The sequence below is a fragment of the Monodelphis domestica genome, chromosome 2 (assembly GCF_027887165.1).
Source record: "Monodelphis domestica isolate mMonDom1 chromosome 2, mMonDom1.pri, whole genome shotgun sequence".
NCBI lineage: Eukaryota > Metazoa > Chordata > Mammalia > Didelphimorphia > Didelphidae > Monodelphis > Monodelphis domestica.
In genome coordinates, this window is record NC_077228.1 from 32,488,725 (window position 1) to 32,498,391 (window position 9,667).

Here is a 9,667-nt window from a genome sequence, read left to right on the forward strand (position 1 = left end):
TCTGGGCCCTCTGCTCACCCTGAGTGTCTCTCGGGTCCTTTGCACCCCAGTCGGTGCCCCTGTCCCCCCAGATTTCTGGGGCCTGGACGCGGCTTCCACTGCCTCCCTGGATCCAAAAAAAGGGTTCTGAGTCGGACAACCTACCAGCCCCCAAGAGTCAACGTCAGTGACCACTGGCGATGGGGCGGGAGGGCCTGCCAGCCCAGTGGTAATGCTGGGGAAGTAAGGAGGAGGGTAAGGGAGAGAGCTGACAAGGGCTGCCACAGTCAAAAGAGGGGATCTCTTGGCCTGGAAGCTGAGCCTTGGACATCATTTAGGAAAATGAGATCAAAGAGAGGGAGGTGTTGCAAGCAGGGACAGGGTCCATCTAGGTTAAGATTAACTAGAGTTTAGGGGGACGGCCTAGAGTGCCAGGCCTGGAGTGGAGTCCGGAGGGCCTGGATTCAAATATGACCTCAAACATTTCCTCCCTATGTGACTGGGCAAGTCACTTAACCCCTGTTTGCCTAGCTCTCGCAAAATTCTGTCTTAGAGTTGTTACTAAAACAGAAAGCAAAGGTTAAAAAAAAAAGAGGAAGTAGCTAGGTAGCTCAGTGGATGGAGAGCCAGGCCTACAGACAGGAGGTCCTGGATTCAAATGTGACCTCAGATACTTCCTAGCTGTATGATGGTGAGTAACCCTCATTGCCCAGCCCTTACCACTCTTCTGCTTTGGAACCAACAGACAGTATTGATTCTAAAATGGGAAGGAAGGAAGGAAGGAAGGAAGGAAGGAAGGAAGGAAGGAAGGAAGGAAGGAAGGAAGGAAGGAAGGAAGGAAGGAAGGAAGGAAGGAAGGGAGGGAGGGAGGGAGGGAGGGAGGGAGGGAGGGAGGGAGGAAGGGAGGGAGGGAGGGAGGGAGGGAGGGAGGGAGGGAGGAAGGAAGGAAGGAAGGAAGGGAGGGAGGAAGGAAGGAAGGAAGGAAGGAAGGAATGGAGGAAGGAAGGAAGGAAGGAAGGAAGGAAGGAAGGGAGGAAGGAAGGAAGGGAGGGAGGAAGGAAGGAAGAAAGGAAGGAAGGAAGGAAGGGAGGAAGGAAGGAAGGAAGGAAGGAAGGAAGGAAGGAAGGAAGGAAGGGAGGGAGGAAGGGAGGGAGGAAGGGAGGAAGGAAGGGAGGAAAGAAGAAAGGAAGGAAGGAAGGAAGGAATGGAGGAAGGGAGGGAGGGAGGAAGGAAGGAAAGAAGGAAGGAAGGAAGGAAGGAATAGAGGAAGGGAGGAAGGAAGGAAGGGAGGGAGGAAGGGAGGGAGGGAGGAAGGAGAAGGAAGGAAAAAAATGTCGGAGGTCAAATTTGAACCCAAGGCCTTCCATCTGGCCCACTCAGCTGATGCTAATTTAATTTTTTTAATTGAAAATTTTCATTTAATTAATTAATTAATTTACAATATTTTTCCATGGTTACATGATTCATGTTCTCTGCACCCCCCCCCCCCAGTAGCTGATACACAATTCCACTGGGTTTTACATGTATCAACTATTTTGATTTTTGATTTGCTAGCTTGGCCTCTGAATTTATTGAGCTCAAGACTCAAAGGTGGAAAGTACCTTTTTTAAGTTTTAAAATAAAACACTTATCTTCTGTCTTAGAATTGATACTGGTTCCAAGGCAGAAGATTGGTAAGGCCCAGCAATTGTGGTTAAGTGAATTGTCCAGGGTCACACAGCTAGGAAGTGTCTGAGGCCAGAGGCCAGTCTCTAGGCTTGGCTCTCAATGCACTGTCACCTAGTTGACCCAGGAAAGTACTCTTCAGAAGGTTCTTAGTACCTCAGAGTTGAGGAATTCTCCACTATTTCATTACTTTGTAATAAACCTGAATCAGAAATACATTTTTCTTATCTTTTGCTTTTATTCTATGCTAATAGATAAAATATGATTAACAAGTTTCATTGCTATTTCCATCAGACTGCAACCAGAGATCATTTTTTACATTTAATTTTGAATGATGCAATGACTTCATGCATTCATTATTGGCACCCTTCAGGACCTAGGTCAGAGATGGCAAACCTTTTAGAGACCGAATGCCCCAAACCCTCAGGTAGCATGTGAGCCCTGCACCTTACCCCAGACAAGGGAGGGAAGAAGTGTTCCCAATGGGCTGTTGTCCAGAGGGGTGGGTGATGGGAGAAATGTCCTCAGGTGTACATGTCATAGGTTTGCCAACAGGAACCAAGGTGCATCAGCAGAGGCCAGAAGGCAGGGAGCCAAGGAAAGGAGCCTGAGGAAATTGGAAAGGGGGGAAGGTTTGAGGGGAAAAGAAAATGAGTTCTGTTTCCCAGCTCTTCCCTTTTCTCATGATTCTGGTCTCTTGGCCCCCTTCTAAATAGTTAGACTCTTAGAGGGCAGGGCTTGGCACATAGGGAGTAGGTAAGGCACTTGGAAAGTGTTTGGCTGGGGATGAGGCGGGCTGTTGGGCCAGGAGCCCAGATGGGAGGCTCAGCTACCAGAAGCAGGCTTCCACAAGCCCAGACTCCAGGGACAGGAAGGCAGCCAGTCCCACTAGAGATCCTCCCAAGGCCGTTCCACCCCATGGCCAGCCTCAGGCCTCATCTGACATTTTGTACCTGCACAGACACAGATATGACCATTGAAACAAAGGAGGAGATCTTGTCTGTGCCTGAATTATAGCCTCCTGGGGGCTAGGCTCTGGCTGGGCTCATACGAGGTGAGTCACAAGGAAGACTCTCCACCCAGCTTGGATTCCTCTTGTGCTAGATAACCTTAGCCACTGTGCCGGAGGACCCTGGCTCCTGCCCGCAGTAGCTCTGGCTCTGCTCCCTCCTGGGTGCTCTTCTTCCACTTCCTCATCCTCCCCCACCATGTTTTCCTTCCTTGTTTTTTCTAAGTTTGAAAATCAATGATGCCCCCAGATGTTGCCTTTGCTCAGTTATCCCTCTGGGCCAGGCAGAAATACCTTCACAGTCTTCCACAGCTGTCCCAGAGGAGCCTGGGCTCTGTTACGAGTGCCTTCAGGGCAGGGACCAGAGCTTTATTATCTTCTCTTCTTCCCCCTTGCCCTCCACAGTGCCTGCATGGCAGAGCAGTGATGTTATGGGTAATAACAGTAGCTACCATCCAGGCATCCCACTGGCAGGCCACACTCCCCTAGCAAAACTCTTGGAACTGGATTAAAATGTAATTGGGAGGTGCAGCTAGGTGGCTCCGTGGATGGCGTGCCAGGCCTGGAGATAGGAGGTCTTGGGTTCAAATCTGCCTTTAGATACTTGCTAGCTGTGTGACCCTGGGAAGAATCCCTTAATTGAATGTCTAGCCCCTGCCTGATCTTTTCTCTTAGAACTGATCCCAAGACAGAAGGTAAGGGTTTAAAAAAATGTCATTAGAAAATCTTTAACAAAATAAAGCAAAATAGGATACTGCCCAGATAAGGTTAATTTGGGGTTTTCTAAATCAGGAAGGATGTTTCTATGAAGTCTGGCGCCACTGGATAGCATCTACACAGCCTTTTAAGGTCTGCAAGGCACTTGACAAATAGCTCATTTGGTCCTTCCAACAACCTTGGGAAGTAGGTTACAGTTATCATTCCCATTTTACAGATGAAGAAATTGAGGCTGATATAAGTTAAGTGACTTGCTCAGAATCTCTCAGCTAATCAATGTTTAAGGTGAGATTCAAATTTAGGTCTTCTGGACTCCAAATCCAGTACTTGGTGTCCCTAAGGGACCTACTATGGGCACCAACTCTGCAACTTATACTCTTATATACTGAAAGGTTCAGTGACTTGCCCAGGGTCCCACAGCCAGTATATGGGTGTCCGGGGTGGCCAGGACTTGAACCAAGGGCTTCTTGGCTTCTTGTCCATTAGGCAAGGCTGCTTCTTTTGCAGATGGCAGCTGCTAAATAAATCTTGGACCAATAATTAGAAGCACGTTGGCCTTGGATCTAAGGAAAGACCCTCTCCCTGACGGCTCAGTCTCTCTGGACCCCTCTTCTGGGTGCATAGAAGGTAGAGACGGGAGCAGAGGAGCTCTCCCAGGGTCAGGCGGTCATCCTAACAAGGACTTGAGTCCCACCCAGGCCACAGCTGTGCCCTAAGTCTGGGAGCTGGGAGCCAGCAGAGGGGACAGAAGCGACCAGAGAGCCTGGGGAGGGACGTGGCTTCAGGGATGATAAGAAGAGAAGGAGGATGAAGCTGGAGGATGTGACTGACTCAATGGAAATGGCCAGATCTCTAAAGGCAGCCAGTCCCAGAACCACTGACACTGACCGACCGCCTTGCTCTCCGGGGAGGTCAGGTGGAGGACAGCTAGCGCAGAATGCTGTCTCGCCACTTTTGCCTAACGATTTTGCTTCATTTCAAGGCTGGGTATTTCTGGAAATGACTATGATGTCAAAAGACAAAGCATCGATCCAGCTAGGAAAAAGAAGCCAATGAAAGGGGTGGCCCCAAGGGGCCAGTGTTAGAAGGATTAGAACCCACAGGAAAAAGACCGCTGAGGGTGTCCAGGTGGCACCGGGGATAGAGCACCAGGCCTGGAGTCAGCTAGGAGGACCTGAGTTCCAATATGGCGCAGACACTTCCTAACCAAGACTCCTCTGAGAGTTGTGCCTAGGACAAAAAGTAAAGATTTAAGAATAAAACAAAAAACAAAACAAAACCCACTGCACTTGGCCAGGGGGAACCACTGGTGTTTTGATCTTTTTATCATTTTTAAAATTTTACTTTTACTTTTTAAAATGTTTTGGTCTTATAAAAACCCTTACCTTCTGTTTTGGAATCAACATTGTGTATTGGTTCCAAGGCAGAAGAGTGTTAAAGACCAGGCAAGGGGGGTCAAGTGACTTGCCCAGGGTCACACAGCTGGGAAGTGTCTGAGGCCACATTTGAACTCACTGATGGGTTTTGAGGGGCAGTTTGAGGGGGGCCGAACCAACACCAGAGGAAGAATTGGACCAAGACAATAAAGACACCTTGGCACTGGGGAGTAGGGAAGTGAGGCATAACAGGAGAGAGAGTATACAATCAGATGGGCAGATGTGCAAAGGGGTTGAGAGGGAAGAAAGAAAGCTGGGGATTGAGGAGCTGCTGGATTCCAGGCATTTTACTGGGCCATTTATAAGCTCTGTGGCCAAAAGAAAGCTAACAAAGGAGTTTCCTTATCTGTAAAATAATAATAATAATAATGACCAAACATAAAAATATAAAATAACAATAATCTGTAAAATAATCCTGTCTGGGCAACCCCTTCCCATAGTGCTCTCTGGGGGATCAAAGGCGGTAAGGTGGTCCAAGCACTTCACAAAACTTAAAACTCTTTCTTGGCTCTTATCAGGAGGACACCACAAGGACACAGGCCTCTTCCCAGAAGGCAAATCACTCCAGGTTGTGGGGCCCAGAAGGAGACTTAATGAAGGAACTTTCTTTTCTGTGGGGAGCCGTGGAGCCTTATCTCAGCCTCTGCCACAGGGTTGGGACTTATCTTACACGGGACAAGCCTTTCTCTAATAAAAAGAAACTTTCTTTTCTTTTTTTAATGGAAAAGGCAAAAGTCTTGCCAGGGTCTTTCTTTGTTGGTCTGAATTTATTCATTTTTTGTTTTACATTTTTAAAATAGCCCTTACTTTCAAATCTGTGCAACCCCTACCCACCCACCCACCCTCAGTGTTCTATCAAAGGAATTAGGTGGTCCAAGCACCTCACATGACCTAAAGCTTTCCTTGTTTCCAAGGCAGAAGAGTGGTAAGGGCTAGGAAAGAGAGGTTAAGTGACTTGCTCAGGGACACACAGGTAGGAAGTGTCTAAGATCAAATTTGAACCCAGGACCTCCCATCCCTAAACCTGGCTCTCCATCCACTGTGCTACCTAGCTGCCCTTAGAAGTAGAGGTGAAAAAGGAGGGCATTCCAGTCCTGGGGAAACTGTCCATTCAAAGGCCCAGAGATGGAAGATCTTGAGTTAGAAACAGCAAGAAAGCCAGTTGGGTTGGACAGTTGAGTCTATGAGGAGGATTAAAATGGGGGCACCACCAGGGCCATCTCCTTCCCCCCTCCGTAGCGTGGTAACCTCATCAAACCTTTAGTGGGCGAATCATCGATGGGCAGTCCCACCATTGTGTTTCGTAGAATAAGCCTGGAAAGGTGGGAGGCAGTCAGGTTGTGAAAGGCTGCCTTCCCTGCCAAAGAGAGGGATTCAGGTGTGATCCTGGTGATCAAAGGGAACCAATGAGATTGAGTTGCTTGTCAGTTCCGGGAAGGGGGAGGGAAGAAGGGAGGGAGACAACAGGATTCATATCCGTTTGGAAAATGGATGTGTGCATTTGTTATTAAAATAAAAGAAAACTGAAAAAGAAAAAAGAAATGGGAAAATTGCTTTGGCGGCTGAGTAGAAGAGGATGGACTGGAGTAGGAAGGGCATTGAGTCAGGGAAGTCAGTTAGGAGGACCATGGGGACCAGGCCCCTTTTCCTTCTGGAGGACTTTGCTGAAGGATTCCCTGGGCTAGTAGTTGGCCTCCTGATAGTTACCTAGAAAGTACTCTTAAAGAATAGGACAGGAAAAAAAAAATCCTGATACTTCCTTTTGGTCTTCCTGTCTAGGTTTAGGAAACGTTGAGGTTTCCTAATTACATAACCTCATGAAGGCTGGGAGGAGGCACCCAGGGAAGTCACTATTATTTAAATGATCCAACTAGAAACTAATTAGGGCCTGCCAGGTTCCTTTAATTCAGAAGCATCCCACCCACATGGGGCCTTGCTGGGTGGAGCTCATTCTGGAGTGAAATGACCAGTCTAGGGTCACCGGGCAGTTCCCTACCCCAATACCAGGAGGACAAGACTGAACAAAGCATTCAGCAAAGCGCCAAGGAAGGCCCAGGCCAGGCAAGAGACACAAAGGCCACAAAGGCCACAAAGGCATGGTCTGGCTCTAGCAGTTTATTCCTTAATGGCTGAGAACAAGAGCTCGAAGAAAGACAAGTAAATAGGCCTGAGCAGAACACCCAGGCACACAAGGTGCAGGGATGGTGGTGGATAAGGAGGTGGCACCTGAGCAGGGCCTTCCACAGATAGAGCAGAGAGGGCTGATGATGACTTCCACTCTGAGCTGGGAGACAGTGAGCCAAAGCCAGCCAAGAGGGATGGCAGAATGAGCACAAGGGCTACAGATAATCACTGGCACTGATATGGAGCCTTAAAGCTTAGAAACTGATTTGCAATTTTTACCAGGCTAGACCACAAAAGTATGAGAATGTTGAAGGGGATGTGGACACTAGTCCATTATTGGTGGAACGGTGGCATGGGAAGATCATTTTGGAAAGCAATTTGGAATTATGAAAATAAAGGGACAAAAATGTCTATACCCCAAGCCAGACGAATAAGAATAATTTTCTGTGATAGCTGTATAAATGTATAAATGGAGATTTTTGAGAGTCCAAAGGCTCAAAATCTCCATTTATACATAGCTAAGAATTGGATGTCTATCCATGGAGGCTAAACAAATTGTGGCACCTGAATGAAATGGAATATGATTATGTTGCAAGAAATGATAGATGTGATGAACTCAGAGAAGGAGGGAAAGATCTGTATGATCTAATGCTGAATGGTGTAAGCAGAGCCAAGAGAACAACATACACAGTAACTACAACAATGTAAATGGAAAGAACTACGCACCAAAAAAAAAATAAAATAATGCAACCAGCTAGTAAGGAAATAGGTTTTGCTTGACTTCTCATGTGTAATGGATTTATTATTTGCCTTCTCAAGAGTAAGAAGGGGTGGGAGGAAAAGAGAGAATTGGGAACTTAACTTTTTTTAAATGAATGTTAACATTTTAAAAAAGCAATTGGGAAATATTTAATGAAATACACAAAACGTAGTTTAAAATCATAATACAAAAGTCAAAAGTCAATGAAGCAAAATTGAAAGTTCAAATTAGAACTCCAATGAGGAAGGATGGGAAGATCCTCCTAACCCGCCTCTTCTTGGAGGTGGGAGGTCCACCAGTGTTGCACATGTTCTATGTTTTTGAATTTTTTCAGTGTGCTGATGAGTTGTGCTGACTTTTTTCCTCTCTAAAAAATATTGTTATGTGAAATATCTCTCTGGAAGGAGAAGGGATATTTGGGATAACTTTTTTGATGTAAGAAACAGAAAATTTCAATCAAAGCTCATTTTTTAAAAATGAGAGTGGGGAGGTAGGGGGGCCTTGCTTGCCCAGATCAGTCATCCCAATGATGACTGAAGATGAGGAACTAAGTTAGAAGGCTGTTAAATGGATATCAAACGGCTTCCTTACTGTTTCAGGAAAGGAGAGAGGAGGGAGGGAAAGAATTTGGAACTCAACATATGAGAAAATGAATATTAAAAATGGTTTCTATGTATAATTGGGAAAAAATAAAATATTGCTGGAAAAAATTAAAATTTAAAAGAAAAAAATGGCTGTTTTAATGGGTCAGAGAAGAAAAGGCCCTTTCAGATTTATTTTTATCTGACAAGTTTGTCCTTTAAATGTCTAAAATGTAACAACTGGTAGAGGAGGCATGCCAAGATAAAGACTCCAAGGTCAATCACGGTCTTTCTGTATCTTACAAAGAGGGTAATTCTGCCAGGGCAAAGCTCAGGGAGATAGCAAGTCTCTTCTCGTGAAATACAGTCCAATATATCATCCCTGGAGTCCTGTTTGCTTGTTCCACTGGGGGTTAAAAAAGAAGCATGACTTTGAGATGGTATTGAAAGGGGGAAGCAGCAGAAAGAGGCATTTTAGTGGTAGAAATTGGGGATCATGAGGCCAGGGCTGAACCCCAAATGAAGGAATAGGAATATGTCCCTTGGGGGGCCTCCCCACAAAGAAGGGATACAGCACTCCCCCTCAACATCCCAACTCTACATTCCAGATTGGCCAAGGCAGCCTGGCAGCCTTCTTTTCTCTTAATTGAAGTATTTCTGATGAGTGACAGATCTTGGACAAGTCAAAGAGCATTCATTCAGTGCTGGGGATACAAAGGAAGGCAAAAGACAGTCCCTGTCCTCAAGGAGCTTACAGTCCAACGGAGGAGACAACATGCAAACAAATGGACAAAGAAAGTATATAAAGGGTGACCTGCAGATATTCAGTAGAAAGAAGGAGGGCTGGGAAAGTTTTCTTGCAGAAAATGAGTCTATAACTGAGACTTGAAGGAAACCAGGAAAACCAGGAGGCAGAAATAAAGAACGAGAGCATTCCAGGCAGGGGGAACAGCCTGTGTTCAGGTGTGCAATGCGGAGGTGTACTGCCAGATATGATAACTGGCAAAGAAGGCCAATACCAGTCTCAGAAATAACCCAGAGGCCATTTGAGTTCATCCATTTCCAGCACTAACTCTGGCCCCAGTATTCAGTGTCTCGAACTCTAGTGTTTAGTAGTCTACGTGTCTAGTGTCTGAGATCTAGCTAGTATCAGGGGTGCCCAGCCCACTTGAGTCTCAGGTGCCACAACTCTCAGTGATCACCCCCTTTCTTACAGATACAGGGTTAGTAGAGGATATATTCAAACCAACAAAATGACAAATTCTTTCGTTCTTTTTTTTTTTTGTTGAAAATTTTATTTAGTCAATTTAGAATATTTTTCCTTGGTGATAAGAGTCATGTTCTTTCCTTCCCCTCCCCGCCCCTCCTGTAAGCCAACATGCAACTCCACTGGGTT